The sequence below is a fragment of the Lathamus discolor genome, chromosome 2 (genome assembly GCF_037157495.1).
Source record: "Lathamus discolor isolate bLatDis1 chromosome 2, bLatDis1.hap1, whole genome shotgun sequence".
Lineage (NCBI taxonomy): Eukaryota > Metazoa > Chordata > Aves > Psittaciformes > Psittacidae > Lathamus > Lathamus discolor.
In genome coordinates this window covers 9,036,539-9,061,991 of record NC_088885.1, presented here as the reverse complement: position 1 = coordinate 9,061,991, position 25,453 = coordinate 9,036,539, and the positions used below count along the sequence as shown (strand labels likewise).

General features: G+C 37.6%; 1 long non-coding RNA gene across 1 annotated transcript in view; it reads left to right on the top strand.

Moving 5' to 3' along the window:
- Positions 1-25,453, top strand: part of LOC136007645 (uncharacterized) — a 49,888-nt gene that overhangs the window by 6,586 nt on the left and 17,849 nt on the right. The window contains exon 3 of the long non-coding RNA XR_010609783.1: positions 10,155-10,363. This is a non-coding gene — a long non-coding RNA (uncharacterized LOC136007645). The remainder of the gene's footprint in view (positions 1-10,154; positions 10,364-25,453) is intronic.

Genomic DNA, 25,453 nt, shown 5'->3' with positions numbered 1-25,453 from the left:
ACGTAACGGTCTATTAATTTGCTTGATTATTGCAGGCTGGATTGTTATCTTTTAACTTAGGTTTAATAGGGTTGCATATCCCTCTAGTTTTGTAGTTAACATGCCCACCGTACTTTGCAGAAAGACTCAAGGAGCAATTGCTTTAGGCTATTTTGGTTTTTAAACATTTATTATAATAACAATAACCCAACCCAAAGGCTTTTTCATGAAGCCTGTCTGGTATCACAGGCACAGAGACAGAATTGATATTTCACAGACACAGAGGAACTGTTAAACTTGAGAGTTCTAGTAGCTCTTTCAACTGAAGTAAGCTTACATTATTTTTTTTATGCCATTGCTGCCTTTCTGAGCCCTGTAGCTACCAGACTACCAAGGTGTTATTCTTCCAGACAGGTGAGAACCCACATCAGTACATGTGATGGCAGTATGTGGCTGGCACACTGGCAGATGCCTTAAGAAAGGCCTGTGAAATGCTGACCTTATGTACTGGATATGTGCTGTAGTCAGGAATCTGTGAAGCTCGTCCTCTGTAATACCCCAAGTGCAACATTGTGACCTTGCACTTATGCCACAGTGGGAGCTGGTGGGGTACCTTGACCTCATCCCTAACTTACTAGTGTAACCACTAGTATCTAGCTCTGAAGAGGAGGATGGTGTCACAATGTGCTGCAGTTGTAGGAAGTGTATTTATCTGTAAAGTGATAGCAGGTTAAGTCTAGTGCAAAATACCATATCCTTAACAGGTTTGTGTGAAATGATCTTTGCAGCCTTGTCAATCTTGCTAGGCATATCAGGATTATATGGTGCAGTCCTGTCTGATTGTTTGCACCGGCACAGACCAGAGCAAAGGTTTCCAAGCCTGATTTCCCAGGTCGCTGGGATAGTAAATACAAATGTATACCTGATACACAATTCAAATTTTCCTTAGTTTTATTTCCATTAATTCTTGATTCATACATCCTTCCATTCCTTCCTACTGCCATTAGAGTTGAGAGTTCTCTCACACACACACACAAAATCTTAATAGCAAATAGCAACAAATGATCAAAGACAGTAAAGACAGATCAGGAGCCAAGTCACAGAGTCAGTGGTCAAATGACTGCAGAGACTGCCCTATGAGGTGGATTTCTCTGTCATGGCACAATAAGAAAAACCTGGAGTACTTACTAAAGATATCCAGCTCAAAATCCAAATGAGGTGAATTTGCGTTTGCTGAGCCAAAACCAGGAGTTAGCAGTTATGTTTTGATTGTGTAGATTGATTAGGATGATCACCCAAATATTAAAATTGAGGAAATTTTGATTAGCACAAGAGTTTAATTTTTCTAACTGTTGTATATCAAAGTACTTTTAAGAGATGTTATCTGGGGGGTTTAAGGAATTGGTGAACTTTGCATCTGTAGTAAAGGTTTTAAAACTTTGATGTAGGTGATATGGGTGTTTCATGTATGCTGGTTGCAAATGTGAACACCACTCATTAGAAGCTTTGTTTGTATCCATAGCTCAGAAAAGGACAGCAGTTATACTGTGCAAACCTATGATATACCAGTACTTCTTGCTAGACACCAGGGCAGGTGGAAGGATTGCTGGCTTGCTGTTTAACACAGTATTAAGCAATTTGAGAATTTAACTGTTTGTAATTATTAACCATAATCATATTTTCAAGCAACCTGTATACTTATCTGTTCCATAAACTTGTTTGTGTTTCCAGACACATACTTTAGACTATAATAAGCAGATGGGCAGTCTTGTCTTTGTGCTAGTCTGAACAAAGGCTTTGTGCCTAATTAATTTTTCATGAACTTTATTTTTGTCCAGTTCTATTCAGGGCATCAGCATTTGATTGTTGCAGTTCACATCCAGAAGTGCAGATGAAAATTGTAAAGACTGTTAAAGCAATTTGGAGTTGGTGACTGTCAGGTTAGGTGACTGTGTTACTGCTAATCACACAAGGAAGCACTGTTTACCTCATCAAGAATTTGGATATCCACAACCTGTGCATAAGCTTAGAAATAGAAGAACAAGCAATAGGATTCAGAGTTATTGCCTGTTTTCACTGTAGGCTTTGGTTAATACCATACCACTGCTAGAGTTAAGAGGAAGGTGGGCTTTCTTTTTGTCTTGGTGTGGTATTTCTTTCTTTTTTCTTTTTTTTTTTTTTTTGGTATTTTTGGGGTTTTTTTTTTTTTGGTTTTGGGGGGGTTTTTTGTTTGTTTTTAATATATATAATGGAGATGGTGAGCTTTTTTGCATCTGTTAAAAGGCAAAGGTATTAGAGTATTTCCAGTCTGTTGCCAGCTATTAGGTAGTATAGCCTAGAATAGCCTAAGAGGAGACAATCATGGTTCACAGTATACTGCTGAGAGCTGAATTCCTATACTGCACCTACAGTGGAGGTGGTGGCCATAGTTTACAGTAGGATGTATTAGAAATCGGATATGATTTCTTCTTGTAACAGCACATCCACTATTGTCAGTTCAGTACAATTCTTTGCTCTGTATCTCGTTGCATCCATGGGGTTCTTCGCCCTGAGTGTCTTAATAAGGTTTTTTCATCTTTGCATGGTGTTGACCATTCTGAAGTCCTTGCAGAAGCTGAGGCTGGAAACTGAAGGCTTTCAGACACAGTTCAGTAGCTCACCTGGACAGACTTTTTTGGTACTACTGGAGGCTGAGTTATCTTAGTTCAGGCTTCTTTCATTCACTGTTCACTATTTATGACACCATCTGTCTCTGCACTGTGAGCGTCTATCTAAAAATTAGTGTACAATCCACACATTTGGATTGTGAGCTCTGTAGTCCTGAAGCACCCTGGTTATTCCTTCCCTTCATGTAGCAGGCTGCACACATGACCAGAGTTGAAGCTTTAACCTCCTTTCTGCTCATCTGGGGTATGTGTAAGGCTGTCAGATGATTGAAAGTCTTACAAGTGGGTGTGCTGACATGTTCTTGTTTCCTGGCTGTAGGTCCTAACCCCATTTTGGTCGCGTGATAGGATGTGAGGGATGATGGGCTTTTGGAAAGAAAACAGAACATGTGGGATCCTCATGAAGAGAGTATGGCAAATGATGTTTGCCAGAAGAGTTAGTATTTGAAGGTCTTGCAGCATCTCTGAAAATGGGGATGGCAAGCTTGTGGTCTGTGTCAGATAGATGAACAGAGCACTGGAACAGGTTGCCCAGGGGGGTTGTGGAGTCTCCTATACGGGAGATATTCAAGGCCCGCCTGGACAAGTTCCTGTGTGATGTACTGTAGGTTACCCTGCTCTTGCGGGGGGGTTGGACTAGATGATCTTTTGAGGTCCCTTCCAACCCTTGGGATTCTGTGTTTCTGTGATTCTGATTCTGTGAATTTTTCTCTTAGGCTAACCACAGTCTGTATTTTGCAAATGCCTGAATTAATTCAGTCTCCATTTATGGCAAATGTTTGTTGCCCTTCAGAGGAATTTATAATTGCCACAGCTAGCTCATGCAGTTGACAAGTGGGTGTACATACCTTGCATTTCAAACATAATAACAGTCTTTCAGGAGAGCTATTTTGGAAGCAGGTAAATTTGCATACCAATAACAAGAAAGGAAATTGCATGCACCGTTGAGAGACAGGAAAGCAGAAAGAAACAAAATTGATAAAGGGAGCACAATAGTCTTGCTGTATGGCTTGTTTCTGGCTGTAATGATATAGAAGGTTTGATAATAAAACCTACACCTATGTCAGGCAGACAGGTTTCTCTCAGTGCCTTCATCCTTTTAGTGCTCATGGTGACTTAAAGTGGACTTTGGTGTGCTTTTGAAAGAGAGTCAGGGTCTGCTCTTTTACTGTGGACTAGTACCAGTTACAAAAGAAAGACTATACCCTAAGTGTATATTATTTTCTCTACTATTCTTTCCATGTAGCTTTAGACAAGGTGATAGTTTCTACAATCCTAAGAAGCAGCAAGTACTCAAACACTGTAGCTTTGTAAAATCTAAAGGCAGAGTTTCGGTATTAACCTTTACTTAGGTGGACAGTTTGAACTCATGTTGAAATAGCTACCTTTACTTCCTCGTTCTTACCCTTTTTGTCAGTGTAATGTTGGGTCTCGGGTGTGTTGTGGAGAATTCCACTTTTTGGAAGAAAAGATACTGCATGTGTTAGAAGTGATCAGGTAGTTCACAGCATGATTGACTTTAGTAGAGCAATTTTCTTTTTAGCATCTCCTTCTACCACACTCTTCTGATGTTTGGCTCTTTTTCCAGGTCCTTTCCGTGTCTGGGGGGCGCTCATGAGCATCCGCTTGATGCCAAGTTTTCTAAAATGTACTTCACTAATTACTTTCACTTTTAGCTGTTTCCAGTTTGCTTTCACAGTTTCCAACTGCTGTTCACTCATCCTTCTCTCTTAGCCCAAGCAATTATCTCGTATGTGAGCTCTTGTAGACTTTGCTAGGAGGAGGAATTGTTAAGAATCATCAGATAGGAAATTTGATGCAGTCGTGATTATTGGTCAAGTACATGCATAACATTTTCTTATGTATGTCATTCTAAGGAACAAATAGGTGACAGTATTTATGCTCAAAAATACTCAGCCAGACTTTATAGTTAACTGACTCCCCAAAAGCTATATTTATACCTCTGGTAAAGAAACTGGTTCCCCAGGTAGGGTTTATGAATGGCTCAGCTCTTGGGGCTACTGCAGTTTCCAGCAGCTTTTACTGTGCCCAGCTTTTCCTCTGAATAAAGGGGCTTCTAGGTAGGAGCGTTAGCCTAAACAACTTGCTCTCACTGCTACATCCATTTTGACATTGTCAGTGAGAGACCTGCTTCGTGCTAGCCGTTCATGCTTTGCCAGTGTACTATCACCGTGTTCTAAGCAGCTGATAATGAGCTATGGCTCAGTGTAGGTATGGTCAGCTGATAAAAGGTACGGATTTCTCTCTCCATCTGGTTTCTGTCTTTGAACTGGAATATACCTGCGATAGGTTCTCTTAGGAGTTCAGTCCATATTTACTGGCAAGTATGCTGGTTATACTTAAGAAGTAATTAAAATCTGGCAAGTGAAACTCTCCTGTATCCATTTCAAGAAAGAAATCTTTTGCCTGTAGCCTGGCAAGTAAAGTTTTATTACACAACTGAAGATACTCTGAAAGTTCCTATAAATTATACACTATTAAATGTGGATAGATTGAAGAAGAAAGATAATTAGTCAGTAAGATTCTGTTTGACATGTTTGAGGTAGAAGGAAAAAAAAAATCCCTTTTTCTAAAAAGCAGAAAAATATAACATTGCAGGCATGTAAATACACTGTGTGTATATATATGTCTACATCTAATAAAGTGTTGTGATATCTTTCATCTGTAATCAGTTCATCTGATTAGAATAGCATGATAAAAAGGTGGTAAAGGTGTATCAGCACAACTAGATCACTGCTTGTCAAGGAGTTTTCTCTTTGGTTATTTGAGAGTGATAAGTTAATCAGTCTTACAGTCCCGTAGAAAAGTGTGTCATTGTGATCAACGTGCGGTTATTACTAGCCTGCCAGTAGCAGAGGAGATGCAAAGCACCTCTTGCTTCACTACTCTGACTGCTGATTTGCACCCCCAGTGGTTTGTTACGGGCTGATCTCTGGTGCTGTTGGCAGACATGTTAATAAACTGAAGATTTGTATCAGTGGGTATCCACTATACAAAGCACTCAACAATTTCATAACAAGTAGGTTATTTCACAGGTATAGCATCAGGCCAGCAGGTAGGACTGCTACTGGCCTTTTGGAAACCAGGGCTATTACATGAAAGTGATGAGCTGCTTTGTAACATCTGTATAATATAAGAACCTTCAATTTGTCTGAGAGCAAACATCCCTGTAGACTAGGGTCCTTCCCTTTAGAGTGGCTAAAAGGTGGTGTGTGGAAAAAAGCCTATGAAAAGGGGCATTCAAAACGGCTACTTTGATGCTTTCAGCTGTCAAACAACTGGTGCAGCTCTGTCATTTCTGCTTTGGGGCAATTTAGTAACTTTCAGTTTTCTAGGAATATTGACAGAAAGAATTAGGGTCTGTTCAACCATCCTGATTTCAGCATCTCAGTGACAATATCAGTTGATGTTTTAAAATCTAGAAAAATAAACCAGGAACATATTAATGATTTCTTTTTGACTTTCCATAGTAGCACCTCAGGCTTCAGCAGTGTGGCGCTAGATAAAAATCATTCTGACAAGGGAATATATAAAGATTGAACATACAAATAAAAGGGAATGAAGTGGCAATTGACTGTTTTGTTGTTTGTATCTTTGCTTTTGCTTTTATTTTTGTACCAGGAAACAAGGAATAGCTAATTAAGAAAGAAAAAAAAAACCCATTGAGGAAGAAACACAGACAAAAAGGGTTATGTCATACCTGATGATTTTCTTGGAGGTGGTTAAGTTGGGGGAGTATATTTCACATTACAGAAAATTAAGTTGTAGATCCAATCTAGTACAGGATTAGTTTTAACAAAGCCTGTTATCTTTAATGGGACTGTTTATGCTTACAGAACCAAGTTAACAAAAATCTTTGCTGATTTGAGTGCTTTTGATAGGCATTTGAAGATGCAACAGATGTGAAATCTGCAGATTTATTAACAAAAATCTTACTATTGTTACTATGGATAGATACGGATTAGTGAGGCAGTCATAAATATCATAAGAAAATATTCCTAGGGTAGATTACATGTAATAGATTCCAGTTCTCTAGGAGAATTTTAGTAGACATTGTCATGAGAATCCATCGTTAGTAGCTTATGTTGCTTACAATGATATGTAGCAGTCAAAATTGATTTTGACTCGGAACAGATTCCAGCTAATTCTTATGTAATTTCCTAAATTATGTTTTCATGAAGCGTACCATAGATTAAAGATTAGCACTATTTCTTGGGTTTTTTTGTTTGGTTTTATCCTTTTCTAAATTGTGGTAAAATTTTTATGAAGTTGCTGGTTTATCCTTGGGCTTCTCTCAAAAGAAAAAAGGAAAACATATTTTAACCTTTTTCAGTTGTCTCTTACAGGTAATGTGCAAATAATTATTAAAAAAAAATAAAATTCAGTCATGTTACACTTTTCTCCTTCAGAATAACTGTACAAAAAGGCAGCACAATTTTTCTCTAGATACATCTGTGATACTACTGTTTTCTTTCCAAGTTGTTTGGTTTGTTTTGCTTTTTATTCCAACATAAATTGAAGCTTATGGAAGCAAAATTTCATTGCTAAATGTAATATCCTCCCAATACACATAAATAAAAGCCCGAGTTAGAAATTTTGAGGGTAACTTAATGAGTTGCTTAAAGGGTTCGTTTGGCAGAAAACCACCTTTCCATACCACTTGCATACTGGCAGATGGAGCTGAATGCTTGACCACTACTAGGTCCATGTTAGGACATAGTGGAGTTTCTAAGGTTTTAGTTTTACTCTTATGAGTTGCTTTTTCAAAAGCTGCCAGAGCAGTATTGACAAACAACATAGAGGCACTGGGGATTTAGAAAGTCAGTAAGTTGCATTGCTTCTTTTCTATTGCTGATATTACTTTGAATTGAAAATATTAATTGAAATGTCTGTTCCTGAGAAAAATAGAGCCCTGTTTTTCTGATCTTTCATTTGTAAGGTCTGCAAAGAGTAATTTGCATTGCATCATCCCTTAAATCATCATCTTTAATTACATTGAATCTTCTGTTAAAAATACAATTATTTATGAAGATACTGTAGCTATTGTGAAAAGAAATTTGATAGTGCATGTTTTTAATTTTCAGCCAGAAATGCGTAGGGATTGCAGTTAGTGTTATCATGGGAAACTGCATAGCTCTGCCTTTAGTATCAGTGTTATACAAATTACTTCTCCCCTTGCAAAACTGTGTAGTGCAACAATTCAAAACAGGAAGAAAAAAGCTGTGATTCCTTCTTTCCTGGAGGCTTTCCGTCATTTACATTCGCCAGTGAAAGGTTGGCATGTACCTCAAGGACTAATGATAATGAAAAATGTTGTATTAAAGAAGAGAAATCTTTCATAACTTGCATACTAACACACTGAACTCATTACAGCTTGTCTTACTACAGCAGGCTCTTTTATGTCTGTTGTAATGCACTTCATTTTCAAGAGTGTATGACGTGTGCTGATTCTGTAAGCACTTTGTCTCTTCCTTATTTTCAAAACCTACCTTTGGTTGTCATAAACTGCTCACAGGATACAAATTGGGCACTGGGGTTTTCTGCAGTTTCTGACTAATATCAACATCTGAAAGATTATATTTAAAATGTGTCTGGGGCAAGTAATAGTTTTGGATTTTCCTAGAGCAGAGGACTTGTAATGGTGTAGCTCAGGAGCTGCCAGCACTCTCAGCATTCTTCTTAAAAGAGGGAGGTGTTTGTGGCAGAAGCTTTCTTGCTTGCTGTGATTGATTTTTGGCAACATGCACAAAGAAACTGATCATGATATAACATTCTAGGCATTATTATGGTATGAGTAGTTAATAATGTTTGTCTATTTTTGAACAATTTATGAGTAAATAGTAATAATTCACTGTAAGTTGAAATTAGTAATTTCTTAGAAGTGAAACGTTGGTACGTGATGGCTGCACACTATTTGCACAGGTGTGGCCTACACCTCTGGAGTACACCTCCAAAATTTCCTGTGGCACCTTAATTTGCCTTTCAGTAAGCTGTTCAGTGATTGTGTAGTTTTCTTCTGAACAAAACCAACAGTATTAATATTCCTAGCTGCATTCATTGGTAGCAATACAACTGTGAACTCTTAGCTTACAATCTGCCTTCTGTTTCACAAGCAAGTCCCATTGAACTCTTAATAAAATACATAAACATATTTAAATTTAAAGCAATGTAAAAGAAGAATAATGGAAAGGTTGGAAGTGAACATATGAATGTCTCAATGCATCTCTAAAAAAATTTCTGCAATTGATTTTAAGTGACCTGTGTAAAAATCTTGATGAAATAGAAAAATGTCATGCAGACAGACAAAAAAGTAATTGAAGAGTAGTTGCAGTTTTCCAGCTGGAGAAGCTGTAACAGTTGTGCTTCATTAACTATGAAAGCAAATTGCTGTGGTTCACTCATAATAAAAGTACGTTTAAGATATAAATACATCCCAATTTGGTTGTCCTAAAGGATTTGTCTGTTGGACGTCCACTTTATATTTTTACTCTTTTGCATTGAGTATGTCTAACTTGATTCTTTATAGTTTTATAAACTCAGTGTTATGTGCCTTTTTCAAAGATAACAAAGCCTTCTCAAAAGAAGCTCAGCTACTTGACATTATGCTTTAATGTAATATGAGTTTGACCTAGACTGCTGTTTTCAATGGATAAATGATTATGAAAATTGAGTTTTCTGAAAGGCAAAAAGAAAATTCAGATTCAAGTTAAATAAAGGCTTAAGCTATCCAACATCTATCTTTAGAACACGGAAAATGGAGTTTCATGTAGTGGCATCTCAAGCTCTGTAAGTAAGGTAAACAGATTTTATTTAATTCATAAAACTGAACAAGAAGAAATCCTACATAAACCAACAGGGCATTTCAAGTCACTGCTGCAAAAAGTACTCTTCACCTTCCCCTCTTTTAAGCAGTATATCTGTGAGCTATGGCAAATTGTCCAAAACAGTAGAACAAGTCATTGTAAGCTGAATGAACACTGCAGTGATGATAAATATTATGTTATTTCAGTTTTCCATTGAAAAGAAGAAAAACTCCTCCAACTCAATAACATCAATAAGGACCTTCTTGCTTTTAAGCCAGCCTGGAAGGCAAAAGATGTAAATGCTGAGAAGTTATACTTTCATCCTGCTAAGTGGTTCTTTTTGATAAAAAGAAAGGCAAGGGAGAGAGTATGGTGGAAGGATCAGAATGGGAGACAAGAGGTCAGTTAGAGTGAGGCTGAGAAATATTTCAGAGCAGAGTTTGAGAAGAAGTGGAAGTAAACCTCTAATACTCCAGTTAAGCACTGATGGTAGTGGTGGTATCACAGGTCTGCAAGTACACGCTACCACGTATCTCAAAAATATCAGGTGCTGGTCCCTACTGTGCTGTTTGTGACAGTATTTTCTTGTTACTCAGCCTTGCATCCTTTGTAGGCCATACAATAGATTGTGAAGCTCTAGTGCATCCATTGTGAATATGAAAACTGCCTCTTTTTTTTGCCCTAGACCAAGATCAAACTGCTAGGTGGGGATGAACAAAAGCTTGACAACAAGAAGAGGTAGGACAAATAGAACAGCAGCAGAGATGACTGAATTTACACAATGCAATTTTCTCAGTATCAGAAGGGGATTATGGTTGCCTTCTCCACTCTGGCACCACATTGTTTGAACTGGCTTGCAAGAAGATTGCTGTCCTTTGCATGTTTGCATTTAAGGTAAGCTAAAACTTATGTTTGTTTGCCTAAAATGCTTTGATGCATACTCTGGCAGCTGAGAAGCTGAGCAATTAGCAAAAAAGACATAGTTGTGCATGCCTGGGAGGGAAAACTGCAAGTGTTAAATTGTCAGCCACCCCAAAAGGTATATTGCCTTTGTGAAGGCAGGTTAAATTTCACATAGTTACTGATGCTCAGCTGACCTTTGGGTAACCCAAAGCTATTGTAATAGTCAGCATATTTAACCTTAGCTTTCAATTTAAAAATGACAAATTGAGCCATGACCAAGCGTTGGATCCTGCCTTTCCCAGCTATCTCTCTGTTAATTACATACGTTATGTGCTTCAGTGAAAATGAATGCACTGAACACATTTTTAAATTTTGAAGTTTCCATTAAAATTTGAATTCAAACAGCCCACCAAGATGGGGATTTAATCCTTCAAAATCTGCTGACATTTGCAGGTGTAGGCCCTTGACTAACTTATTTTTAATTTATGGAAATATAATGCAAAGCTTGTTTGAATTCAAGGGCTTCATGCCAGTGACACATCAGAAATATTTACGATTTTTCTTTTCATTAAAAAATGGATAAATCAGAATGTGAATTTAAATGAAAATGTTAAATAAACATACCAAACCAATTCCAAGTTATTTCTTAATGGGAAATTAGAGCATGAAATTATATCTTCATGTAAATGTAAATTTCAGCTCTATGTTAATGAAAAATAATGTTTTAATTGCATAAAAGCTTTTCTCAGCTTAGTATGAATCCAGTGAGAATATTTTGAACAAATATACATCTCTGGTGAAATACCTTTTCATTCTAAAAAGCCATGGTAGAACCACTCTGAAATATGCTAGATGATGTTTTACTAATTTGTTTGCTCTTCTAAGCAAATGTTTGCTGTGGCTGCCCTGGCAGTGTTCAGGCCCAGGTCAGAAGGGGCTTGGAGCAACCTGGTCTACTGGAAGTTGTTGCTGCCTGGGGGGGTTGGAACTGGATGAGCTTTAAGATCCCTTCAAACCCAAACCATTCTGGTATTTTATGTTTTTAGAAATCTTTAGAGGTTAGGAGTGATACACCACCTTAACAGTCAGCAGCAATCAACTGGTTTAATGGCAAGGGGAATTGCTGGATAAATACAGAAACAGAAAAATAAGCTGTACTGTTAATCTTGCAGCCTCTCTGTTGATCCACAAGTAGCCTTCTATTGCTAGGAACACAACTAAGAACTCAGGGTGTGGACGTCAAACCATACTGCAGGTTTAACCACATACTGCATTTCTGAGTATATGGTTGTATTTTCTCTGTGAAGCAAGCAATTCTTGTTACTGGATAAATTTCTTTATTAGGAAAAAGTATGTGTTAAGATGACATCAGTGCTGGCTGAGAGCACTAGCAAAGTTGGAGCAACCAAAGTGAAATATGCCATACTTGTTGAAGACATGAAAATACTTAAATTCTGGAAAGTTGATTAATGATTGAATTATCTTCAAGTCTGTGTACAATTAACTTTGTGGTGTGTTGTACAGTTTTAAGGAGACAATAGTAGTTTGGAGTTGGGGCCCGTGGTTTGGGGGGTGGTTTTTTTTCTTCTTAAACCAGTATGCTTATATTTTCTCTTAAACCAATGTAAATCATAATAAGAACACAACTATGATCACAAACAAAAGAAGCTTTATGGTGGCATTGCTCAGACATGGGTTGTGTGAAGGAGACTCAGGATTGCTGTCTTTCTGTAGAGTGTCACCTGGTGTGGTAGATATGTTCTTCTGATATATCAGTTAAGAACAGTTTGCAGGGTCGTTTATATTCATAGTGGGACTTTGTCTCCCTTTGCATTCTTCCCTTTTCCATTGGAAAGGAGCTATGATAATATGTGTGTGTATATCAGTGTAGTTACCCTTAATTTAAGGAGTCATAATACTGGAATTGTTTAAGGAAGGCTTCAAGAGATGCACTGAAAGAAAGAAAATGTGATAAATTTGAGGGCAGTTTTGTTTCTCAGGCCATTTCCTGTCTCAGAAGTGCTGATTCAGATCAGTGGAACCACTCAGTGTGCAAAATAAAGCATGCATGTAAGAGTGTGGTCAGAAGTTAATTTCAGCAGCAGATAAACCAAGTACATTTGACTTTGTACTGAAGGAGACCAGGAACTCCTGCATTGTCATTTATGATTTATCAGGGGGATCCTGATGATAAGCTGAAATGCAGCTGCTTTTGCTGACTGTGCCTGAGGTTCAAATACAGTTAGACTAGTTGTTATTTAGTTCTTGACTTTTTGTTTCACTGGGATGGAAACCTAGATGAGAATTAGCAAGTTTAATATCTTACTGAATAAAAGTCTTCATTCATCTTCTCAGAATCGGAGTAATACAGGAAGGACTAGTAATTTTATTTTTGTTGCTCGGGAGCTGCAGTCTGATTTAAACATGTGCCTATGCGAATTAAGAGTCTAAGTACCAGTGTTAATTGGGTTCAAGTTATACTTACCTTTATTTAGTGTTTGGTTTATCTTAAGTCTCTTCTGCTGTGTTGCATAGGTTTACAAGTGAAGGATAATTACTGTACCATTTGCTCTGTAGATAATACAAGAATTGGGGATATGTTGGCATAACTGCTTTTGAAAACAAACCATTAGCAACAGCAACATTTGCTTTCTGATTCACATACATGTAGTGAAAGAAGTGTATTCTGATGTCACACTGTAGCTGATAAGGGCTGTCTAATAATGAACATCAGCAGACAGATGAAATCACAGTTTTGGTGTTGCATTAACAAACATGAATACTTTCCGACACTGTTGCACTTCAACATATTGTTCTTGTCAGCCTGATTCTGCCACTAAAAGTAGAGATGGCTGAAAGGACACATACTGTCTTTAAAGTAAACGCATGTGCATAAAGCAATAAACTCCCTTTAAATATTCCTTTTGAGCTCTGTTAGAACATAGTTTTAGACGTAGTGGAAGTAAAGAGCTCCTGCCTCATAGAGGCGAGGTATAAGTACTTGGTTTATGTGTAGTAAGTACCCTGCTTCTGAGAAATATAGTAGATCCAGAAGTACTCCCATTGGAGGGGCTCAGCACGTATTTTCAATTCCTTCTGAATCCCCATATGCAGCATGACAATATATAAGCATCATAAAACACACATTTGTAAATTTGGAAACCAAAAATTGATGATTCTGACTTGGCCTCTTGTACTGATTGTTTTGGGGCAAGTTGTATCACCAAAGGATCTGAATTTCTTTAAAGGTCCATTAGCAGTGCGATCTGTGGTTGCCATATGTACTGTGATGTTTTTCTGTCTTACCCTCATTTCCTGAGAAGTGCAAGTGTACTATTTTGAAAGGTTTTTATTACTGCCTTCCCCTCCCACCCTCCCAATGGAAACACTATTAAAGTGTGTTCAAGGCTAATGAAGAAGTTTCCTTGTACTTAACGGAAGACAGTTGAGTTTATGATGGTCCTCATTTCTAAGGAGAAATTATTTCATGGTCTTGAACCACCTCCCTAGTAAGTGTCTTGTACAGGTGAGGTTTATCTTTATGGTGAAGGTCCTACTGCAGTGGAGGAGAAAGTTTATGAGTGCAATCTTTATCTTGGAACTTCAGGTCATCCATAAGCTATGCTGTGCTTATTCTGTGGAGCACTTTAAATGTAAAGAGTACAGTTTGAGACCAGGTCATTTAGTCTATGTGATCACATTTTTCCAATGTAGAAAAAAAGAGGAACATTTTTTACTCAGACTTTTCAGTTTGATTTGGCATCCTTAGACAGAAATCAGTATATAAAGGTAGCAGTATTATATATTGACTTTTATTTTGCAGGGACTAAAAGCAGCAACTTGCACAGTGTGGAACCTAATGTTTGTAATATACCTGGGATCTATGTATGGTCAAATATGTGCATACAAATGGAGTGCATCATATATCTGCTGTAACTCACACATATAAAGTTGTTATTATTATGTAAGGCATATTAAAATTACTGCCTTTTCTAGCAAACACCAGTTCCATTTCTGCCTTGTCAAAACTGCAGATGAGAGAAATATTTTACAGGTTTTTCATAGCTGGATTGGCTGTTGCAGAAGTATATAGGGAACTTTTGTTCCAGAAAAAGTATTCAGGATGAACCAATAAATCCTAGTGTCATCTATGCTGCTTTCTGCTTTCTCCATTTCCTTCTCAGTCTCTCATTGCAGGGTTGTTAGACTTTTACATTCCAGGCAACTAACTTAGCATGGGCAGTTTTTTTTTTTTGTCTGTGGAAGGCTGGAAGTCAAGTCTGGGAGCTGTTAAGAAGATGACATCCTTGTACTGATGCTGTGATTTTTATTGTCTCTTAATATACTAACTTCTTTGACAATATAAATATTGCTAATTGGATAAACGTAAAAAATTTATTCCAGTGGAATTATTGAAAGCTCTTCTGATAAATGAACTAAAAAATGACATGTTACCATGCTGCAGAGGAAGGAAGAAATCAGTCCCTCCTTTTTTCACTGCATGTGAGACTGAGATTGTGATTATGTGATGAAGTCAATCCATTTGCAGATTCCTGCTCCACATCATGTAAACTGAAGTTATGGGCTACTATAGGTTGACCCAGTATAAACCATTGGTTCAACAGTGCAAAAAACCCAAACAACCAAAGCCTGTGATGATGAATTTACTCCATCGCAAACAATTTGTGCAAAATTGAGTGTTGTCCAGGAGCTTTGTTCAAACTTAATGCTGGAAAAATTTCACCTGTTCTCTCACAATTGGGATGGAGCTGGCATAAAATGTAATGCCAGAGTGAATTCTTTGTACAGTGGTTAATTTGACAGGAATGCAGTTGTACCCACGTCTGAACTAGACGGAGTGTGCACTTTTAGGTTGTCAGTGGCGCATAGAATGGATATTAGTGAGTGTGGGGCCGTAGCTTGGAAAAGGCTGTTCTTTGGAATGACCACAAATATGGCCTACCTGCAGGTAACATTTCCATGATCTCACTAGAATTATATGACTGTTTTTCAAAGGCACTCTCAAAGAGTGCTGTAAAAATGTAGTGCTGTTTTTATTAACCACTCTATTCATACTCTAACCTTACATTTATTTGAGAATCCTAACCTTGAAGTTTAAAGAAAAGAGGAAAAAAACCACTATGTTTACAGCCATTTCCTTCCCATTCTCTAAGAAAAGTAAACTTACTATGATAGAGAGCAGAGGGCAAGGTCTGCAATATTACCTGTGCACACACCTATCAATTTCAGAATCTGAATTGCCATTCTCTTGCAAAGGCAATAAACACAGTAGTATGTCTTGGATGAAAAGCAAGAAATATAATAGGTTTGCTAGTAACAGACAAAAAAATCTGCCTAGAAAAGAAGCAATAGAGTAGTCTCATTACAAGAAAACATTCAGGAAATTAAAACTGAAAAATGCAAAGTGACTACATTTAAGCTAAAGACTGGTAAACCCCCAAATAAATTTGTATCAAGAGTAAAATGATAAATGACTGTTAGAGCATAATCATCCTCTATCAAAGAAGCACTGATTTCTGGTGTTGTGTTGATTCATCTTTAGTATCTTGATTAGATATATCTTTTGCATGTATCTCACACATTCTGTAGTAATGGCAAATATGTTATGGCAATGAAAATGTAGGAAGGTAAACAATCTGAGTGAAAGAATGCATCTTCTAACATAGCTCAACTGCCATACTGTAAGGTCTTGTATAGATTTTTTTTTTTGTGTGTTTTGTAAAGCATATTGTCTTTATTCTTTCTTAAACCCTGGAAACACTAAAATAAAATGTTTCTGACAAGACCACCGGTCACACAATATTTGGCCACGTAAAGAAGCATTAAAAATCACTGTCTTTAAAGCTTTTTCTTATTTTTTTTATACTCCTGTTATATAAATAGAAATTCATAGTTGAACTACACATTTCTTAAGCACATGTTAGTTGTACTCAAAAGAAATACTAAAGGATTTAAAAGTAATTGCTTCTAATTATATCAATTTTTTCTCTCAGTTATTCTGACTTAAAGAATTGAATGGTTTGGAAATGATTGACAGTTTAATGACACTTAAATGGACCTATTGTTTTATGTTTATTATGCATTTAAAATACTTCCACCAAGAGCAGTGTTACTGTGCTGGCTTTCATCAGTGAGAAGGTTTGCCTGCTTGGACTGTTCACAACATGAGTCTGGCTGTATCTGTAATAACTGGATGTCACCCCATGGTTAACTGCTAGCATGCAGCCAAGTTGTGTTTGTTTTCGCTGTTCCATGAGTCAATTCAGCTCTAAGCCACACTGACCATTTTTCACTGTGCTTCGAACTGGAACTGCAGCATTCTTGTAGCTATAGTTTGGCCATAGTATCTTATGTCTCAGCTCCTTTCAGCTGTGCCAAGCCCTCAGCAGATGGAAGTTAGGTTCCTTTGACCCCATCCTGTCCAAATGCAGTGCTGGTGCTGTGCTGCTCCAGCCCTTGAAGTTCCTACTTGCTTTCTAAGGAGATGGAAAAATAAAATCTAACCACAGCAACTGTAAGTCTTCTTACTCCAGGCTTTGAAACCAGATTTTTGGTTTTTAGTTCTGGAATGGGTGCTGCTCTCCTCTCCAGGAAAATACCTTTTCTCACTTATAATTCTGAAGTCAGCAAGTGTGGTTCTAGGAGGACTTTTCATTCCTTTCCAGCTGGCTATAATTAGGTTCTTGAGACTGGGAGTTGTGCTGCATGGCATGAAACTTTTCCAAGAGAAGAATTCTTCTTTTCAGTCCTAGGCAGTAGCTATTTCTATTCTGCCTTTCTAATGTCATTTGGAGTCGGTGGCAGTGAAAGGCTAGCTTTGGTTGAAACCACTACTGAAAAAACTTCTGCCAAAACTACAAAATCTGCCTGGTAGAAACATGTCACATAATATGGCTAAGGGGCAGTTTACAGAGTATATATGGACCATAGCAATGGCTGGCTAGTTTCTGCCTGATACCTTGCTATGTACCATTATGTATAATGTCCAGAAGGCAGATACCTTGGCCAAATACCTGCTGTCCATGCTGTGAGCAGTGACTCATTGTGAACTCAGAACTGGCTGTATGAACATAGCTTCCACATGCTGATTAATTTAGAGTGGTTATACCAACAAGTATCAGTTCAAAATTAATCTTTAATCTTTTGTTTGCACATCACTTGGCCTTTTTAATTGTCCAATATTTTGTACAGGGAAGCAGACCATCACTCAAGTTAGCCCTTGCAAGGAAGTAGATGACCTTAGGATTCAGCCACTTACCCCGAATTTTTGTTAATGCCAACTAAATTAAGCTGAAAGCAAATAGAATTACATAGTTACAAGATCCAGAGAAGACCCAAGAAAGCAATGAAAGGATGAATAGAGAAAACAGGAAAAAATAAAAATAAGAAAATCCCTACTTATGTCTGTCTAGTACATAGGTTATCTCTAAACTTTTTTGTTCTGATGATTCTGCTAACAAGTTTCTATATGATGAGGTCCACAAGTTGGCAATTCCTTCATACTATTCTTAGCTGAGGATCATGGTATTCATCCAACCCTTACCTTTTTAGGCTGTACCATGGGAAGAGATCCTAGACTCAGCATATCCTACGCAGTCTTTGCAATGCAGTAAGTCTTTGGAGCATTGTATCATCTAAACTCAACTATCTTCTCCTTACATATAGCTTTTAATTAACCTACTAATTAATTGTTCATTCCCTCTTTGTAGGTGTTAATAACTCAGTCATGACCAAAGGACAGCTTTCACTGCGTCAGGCAGAAAAGATGAATTCATCTCACCTAGTTTAGACATTTGGAATGTTAGAAACAGATAGAAACCTCACCCTTAGATATAGTTGGGTCCCTCTGTGATCAAAGAGTAAAATATGCAGTTTTGTGGAGTGAGTCATCTGCTTTATTTTAGACATCTACATTCAAATAAATCACTCTGTAGGAGTACTTTTTTCTTTCTAGAGAGAATAAAGGAAGCCTGGTTTGACAAGCTTAGAGGCAGATATCTGCATTATTGGTCAATAAATCCTTGTTTTAACAGCCTTCCACATGGTAGGCCAAGCCTTTAGCAACCTACTATAGCTGTATAAAGTGTAACATTCATTCCTGCAGGTCTGCGAAAAGCTTAATCCCAAAGCCAAGTTTTATTGTAGGTCAAGTTCATAGTTCAGGCATATATGTGTTAATCCTAACAGGTCAAATTAAATGTTCAACAGTTGTGCATTAAATTAATGCCAGAGCTTTGTTTATAAGTAAATACAATAGTGACCTATTGTTAGATCCCATGCTGATAAATGGGATGCATTTCAACAGTTTCCTTGCTTCAGTAACTCAGTGCCTTTTTTTAACAAAGGTTCTTTCTGCTCTTTCTTGAAATAAACATAGCTTGTGTTTTCTCCTGCGTTTGGTCATTAAATTTGCACTCCTGAATGTTTCCAAAAAGAACCTGTGCCTTTTACATGGTAACTTCAGCTGTCCTGTCATTATATTGCAGTTGCAGCTGTTCTCTGTGTTTTATCTTTAACTGTCATGTAAAGTTTTATTTAGGAACAGAGAGATATGAAGCTAAAATGTTGGTATATGAGAAAGGAGTGCACTGAAAGCATAATACTTACCAGTTTTTTCATGTCAGAAATAACATCCATATTTTATCTTGAGGAGATGCACTGAGAACTTACACAGTACATCCTTCACTTTTTTTGTTGGAAATAACTTTTTACAAGTCAGTAGAACTGAAACCAGCTTCTTCCTCAGATCATGTCTTTCATCCTGCATTTCAAGATACCATCGTCCTCCTGTTCCTTTGAAAGTAGCTAAACTTTAGTTGTACCAGGTGGAAGAATTTTATATGAAAGAAGCGTTTCTAAGACAGTTTAAAGGGACTGAGGAAAAAATGCAAAGACAGTTAAAAAAAACAACAAAAAATTATTTTAGATATTTTAAATCTTTTGAGGGTGCATTAAAATTAGAGGTGAAGTATTGGCTTTTTTCAGGGAGGGTGTCTGGTTAAATATAGACTTGCAAGGATTCTTATCTCTGAAACCTGTAATTCAAGCTGGTCTAGAAGATAGATAATTGTCAGACATCAGCTCTCAGTCTTAAATTGCCAGGTAAGTGAATTAAGTTCTATGGTTTGCGTTATATGGCAGATCAGACTGAGGCCTACAAGCCTTTATTAATTCTTGCACACGTGCCAAAGCGTAATGCACAGCCTAACTGTACCATGATCTCAATATCATGGCTCTGTAACTTGCTGTCAAGGAGAGGGCTACTAAAAAGCTTGCTCTTGTGCTTGTCTACTTCCACTTTTGAAATGGTACATAGAGAGCTCTGGACATACTTCTCGAAATAAGTGTGCTCTGCTTACACAGAATAGGGTATTGTTGCCTTGGGAGTGCTGTCAGCAATTACTTGTGAATGTTTCTACAATAGCAAGATGCCACTGAACAACTAGTTGTCTCTGTCTTTGGTCTTGTCTTCACACCTCATAGATGAAAGTTCTCACTGACTCTCCCACTCAGCAGAAAATGGAAAACATGGGGAGACAGGCAGGATTCTGCTTCCTGGGCTTTAGCTTGCTCAGAGCCATAATGCAGCCTCTACTAAGATTTTGGTTGCCTAAATCCAACTTTTACCCTGCTAGCAGAAGACAAGAATTAGGATTCTCTCTTTTGCACTTTCTCAGTGCTGGCAATACTCAGATGGAAATAGTCCCAGATGAGCCCTGACTTCATCAGTGGCTGTTGCAATCCAACAGCTGTTGTGTTTTTTACAGCTGATGGGCATGTTCTTTCCTCCACCCCTAGTGAGAATGCCTTGATGCCTTCTGAACTTGCCTCAGGCAGTGTTCAATGCCTGTGGGAAATATCTTCTCCTGTCTTGCAGTAATCCCACCATACTGGGAGTACAGGATAAAGGCATTCTGGACCCCTGCTTTAATTTTCTGTCTACTCCTGATTTCAAAGTGAAGCAACATTTACATGATGTTGAAATCCCCTTTTTCCTACAATCAGCTAATCCCTACTCTCCAATGCAAATGGAGAATTGTAGGGACTTGGAATACAAAATGATGAGAAAAGAATGAGAGTTTAAGTTGTAGGCTTAAACAGCTGTGTACAGTCCGTTTAAAACAGAGTATTTTACATGGACAGAAGGCAGTAGCTTTTCATAATTCATTGGTAACATGTATAACACAGAGAAATTGTTTAGTATGTTTCTGAAGAGAAGAATGCTTGTTCAAAAGGGAAGATTGAATGGACATAGGTAGTCATGGCCCCTAAAGATCAGTTAAACCTTACGTACTAGAAGCTTGTATGGTTTGAGCATCTCCTTGTTATGACAGAAATTAAGTTACTCGTCTGTTGAAATGTCAAGAAATATTTATTCTGGTGTAATTTAACACAATTCCCATGTATTTCCATATGATTCATGAACCGTATACGTATGTACTGCAAGTCTGACCAATATTTACTAAACATAGAACAATCCTAGTCTTACTATTTCAGCTTAAAACTGTAAAATAGATTTTTGCACCAACCAAAATGTGATTATATATAATATGCAGTTGACTATTTCCATTAATACAGCCACTGCATTCTTACATTACGTATTTCACTATGGAAGTGCTGTGGTCTTGAAAATTCAAAGCATGAATTAGTTTTCATAAGTCTGTTTTATGTATGAAGTTATATTCAAGTCTTGTACAAAGAAACCTGAAATTTGGTATGACTTGAGAGACATAGCCTGTAAAACCATAAATACTTTTAAATTCTGAAAACAGACTGAATTATTGCAGCAAGAATTATAGTTTTATCAAATGTTTTACTATTATACATTCAAATAATCATTTAGAGGTTAACTGCACAGGTATGTGTGGTTAATCTTTGTTAATTTGGAAAATTACAACAAAAAATTACAGTTATTTTAAGTCTAATACTTTAATACATCAGAAAATTTTCTGATGAGGTTAACCATTACTTTTATTATATGAAAACATTAATTTTAGATAAAACCAGTATTTAAATGATGAAAGGAATTATATTTATTAGCATTTGAATTAACTTTGATTCTAGTGTTTTACTGAAGGTCACAGAGTTTAATTGACATTGATGAAGTCTTATATTCAAGTGACCTATGGTTGACACTAATAATGACAAAATCTTCTTTGTGAAGAAGAGGATTACTATGGTAGACCTTAAATAATTCAGCCTTTTCAGCGAGATGACCTTGTTGCTTGCATTATTCATGGTGCTTCCAATAGTAAATATAAAAGAATATCTAGAAATCCTACTGACACAGGGATGCCCATACCTCATATAGAATTGACAAGTGTTTAAAGGGGCAGGCAGTCTATGGAAGTGTATTGCAGTATGCTATTGCTGCTCATTCTAGTTTGAGTAAATTTTTAGTACTGTTCCTGAAGCTTTTAATATTTTGAGTTTGGGTGCGCTTTTCATTGTTTGTTTCTTCTTTGCTGTGTTGAAAAGGTGCAAGAAGTACAAACTTGGTAAAACACAATCAAGAGATTAATGGAGGCAGGGGGAAGAAGAGTTAAGTGTGTACTGGTGTGAACGTACTTGGGTGAATAAATGGCAGGGGTACTCAAAATATGGTAATTTCAGCTGTAGTACCGGAGCTTAATATTGTGACATCATGGACACTGTTAGAGAGAACTAAAGGGAGAAGCACAAGTTTTGCAGCACAAGGCAGGAAGAAGGAGAAAGGATTCTAGAAGGGAATAACACTGGATTGTCTTGTTCAGTATATATTGAAGAGATTCAAGCACTTGCAAGTCTTTGGGCAGCATAGAACTTTTGCTTTTATCCTTGTTAACAGTGTGTGCTTACCTCACCATGTACATGTAACATTAGTGACCAGCAGGTGAAACACCTGTGTAGTTCCTTCGGTGTATGCATTGTTAAGCATACAAATTTACTGGGCTTTGTTTTAAAACCATGTGGGGGCTGAGGGCTGGTGAGCCAAACAGTGTATTTTGTAAAACCGGGCTGCTTCTTATTGGCTAGAATTTTTACAATGTGCTGGTATGCTTGGATATTCCAACGTTTTTGGGGTGTTCTTTGCAGCCAGAATACCTCAAAACATTTGAAAAAAATAAAAGTAATAAATTCAGACAGTAACTAGATGCTGGTACTGTTTTCTTAAGAAGCCATCAGCTATAAAAATCACAATATTTAGGAATATGGCTATCCAGATGCTTACATACAATTGAGTGCTCCTGTGGCAAATGTCTCTCATGCTTTTAGTCATGCAAATGAAGTCAAAGCTAGTTGTCTTGTTGACTTAAGAGGGGGCTAAGAGCTTATCCTCCGGAAAAGAGCTAAGGTCTCTACCTTTTAAACCTATATGCTCATCTCCCAGAGGTAAGTGAACTGATGCATGCTGTCTATCTGGTAAAAGTTAGGGTAAAATACTGGGCATGAGATAAACCACAATGCCTTGCACAGCCCTCTTTTTTGAAATGTATTCTTACAGTGTCATCATTAGCATAAAATACCTGCCACCATTACTCCAGACCCTCAGTTTTCCTGTTTATCTGTACCCCTTTTACTCTTTGTTACTCACAGGTGTAGGCAAGCACGTAAGAACAAACAGGCTCTTCATGAAGGGCTGTGTTTTGCAGCATGTAAGGAGTCTGCACACAACATTGCCTCATGCTGAGGAAATAGGACAGTATCATATGACAGATATAGGTATAGGCTCTGAAGAACAGCACAGATGGCAGAAACAGCAAAGGATGTAAGTTGAGGATGACCTCCAGGGTAACTCTAAGAAGTAGTAGAGATATAACCTTAATCTGCACACTGCAGCAGTAATTGAGCTCATATTTTAAGGCACCTTCACTAGCATCTTCTTGCTGTGGTATGTTAGAAGCTGTAAAATAACTGATTTTTCTGGGCATTTTAAAGGAACATTAATGAATCCTGATTGTGTAAAAGAACATTGCATTGTTGTTTCTGAAAGGAAATCTCAACAGTTTAAATGCTGGCAAATTGTAATATTAGTATGCACAATGGCGTAACTTGTAATTACATCTAAGGTATTTATTGCTGGGAAATTTTGAGTATGAAGGAATCGTTCTTCATAATTGTAGCAATCTAGTATCTAGGCTGCCAGACAGAGGCTGGCAAGGACTCTCTTCTTTAGAGACGAAAATGATACATTCTGATGGGTGTATAGATAGATGTAACATTTTGAGGTTACATTCGTCCTGTACTATTTTCTTGTCATGCTTAGTTTACCAGCAAAACTACAAATTAGTTTTCATTTGTTTTTTGCTATTCTTAGCTCTGGAGGGTCAGACTATTTTATGAAAATCGAACTTTGCTGTCTTCTTGATTCTGTGTGTTGTCATTGTAAAATTGCCAACATGAAGAAGTCCATGATCATACTGTTTTTTATTATCAGGCTGTTGTTTGTAATTTATGAGCAGGAGGATACTGAGGTTGGTTTGTTTGTTTTCTTCTCCCTAAGTTTCACTGATCATGTAAGTCTGAGAGCAATATCAATTTTGACTGGTAAGGTGAATAAGCGCAATTCTGTGGTCATAGGTGGAGAACTCGTCAACACCAGGGTGTCACTTTAAAGAAGTAACTTTTCTAAGCTAATACTTTATCTTTCTTTTCCAATAGTAAATACAACATGTTGTAAATCTCAGGGTGGATTCAGCCATTAGTGTTTACAGGTTAGGACAGAAACGTGCTTCAATTTTGGGGCCTGTAATTCTGCTTTGGTGGGTGCCTGCTTATTTTTTGTCTTTTCAGCTTGTAAACCTACTGTTTGGCTTACTGGCAGCTTCCTGTCACTTAAATGTTCATTGTCAAGCACTCTACTGACTTGGCAGACGGCACAGCAGTGTTTCCACCAGAGATGCAAATTTGGGGAAGACAGAAACCCCTGGTCGCTAAAGCTGGCAGACGCTAAAGCATAGCTTTCTAGGAGAGTAGTCAGCAGTTTCAAGTGTCTGAAATATTCATTCTGGAGTGGTAATAATCTTTGATTTGGGACTAGGCTGCAGGTTTTTAGCCTGAAGTCTGAAGCTCTCTGGGTCTCTTGAAAGATCCCACAAATCTCTTACTAATAACTTAGATACTCCAGTGCCTCTTTATAGTGCTCAAATAGTTATGTTCATCAAGCCTTCCTGTGAATATGTGGGTTGGAGTGAAAGGCTGGTATAATTCTCTTCCCCTTGAGAAAGGTGATGAAAATGCCACTATGGAGTATGACAGAGAGAGAACCCAGGAAAAGATGGAATGCTGCCACTATGACATCACCCTGCCTGTGGTGCCTTTGCTGCCTTGAGAAGCTTTGCCCCTGTTGCATATTGGACAGTACACTTATGCTCCTGTGTTTGAGTGAAGCATTAGACTAAAAAATGTCAGATGCAGATGTCAGTCAACACTTCTGCACATTTGCAGAGAATTTATTTGTGTGATGGGGAGGAAGAATGACATCTCACTCACCTTTGTTCGTAGAAGAATATATTTGGGTTCTCCATCAAGTGTTAGTTGTCATGGCGCTGACCAGGCTCCATGTGTACATCTGCAAATAAAGGCATAGATAAGGTTGTAAGTTCACCCAGCGCTGTCTGAGCTATCCTAAGGAAGCATGACCTCTCTGTGGGCCTGTATCACATGGACACAATTCCATGTTAGATGTAACTACATGATGAAATATATTAATACAGGGTCTGACTCATCTCTGCACAATATTATGCAAAAGTAAAAATAGGTTTTGAGTGTCTGTACTCACCTAGACAGAAAAAAAACCTGTACCTTGTGGAATGCTGTTGTGATGCTTAGGTAAAAAGTGAAGTCTTTGTGTTTGGCAAGGTCACAACTCTTTCTAGAGGTGTACAGAAGCGGCTGGATTGCCTGAAGGCTCTGTTTTCAGCAATTCCAGCACAACTTGTAGTGTTCAGACCACCCAAAATTCCATTGTTCAATAAATAAACTTGTCCATATGACATTGCATAATTGCAGCTCGAAGAAAGCAACTTTATTTACCTAATCTTCATCCACTGAGGCATGACTGTTTCAGGTTTTTGCCTT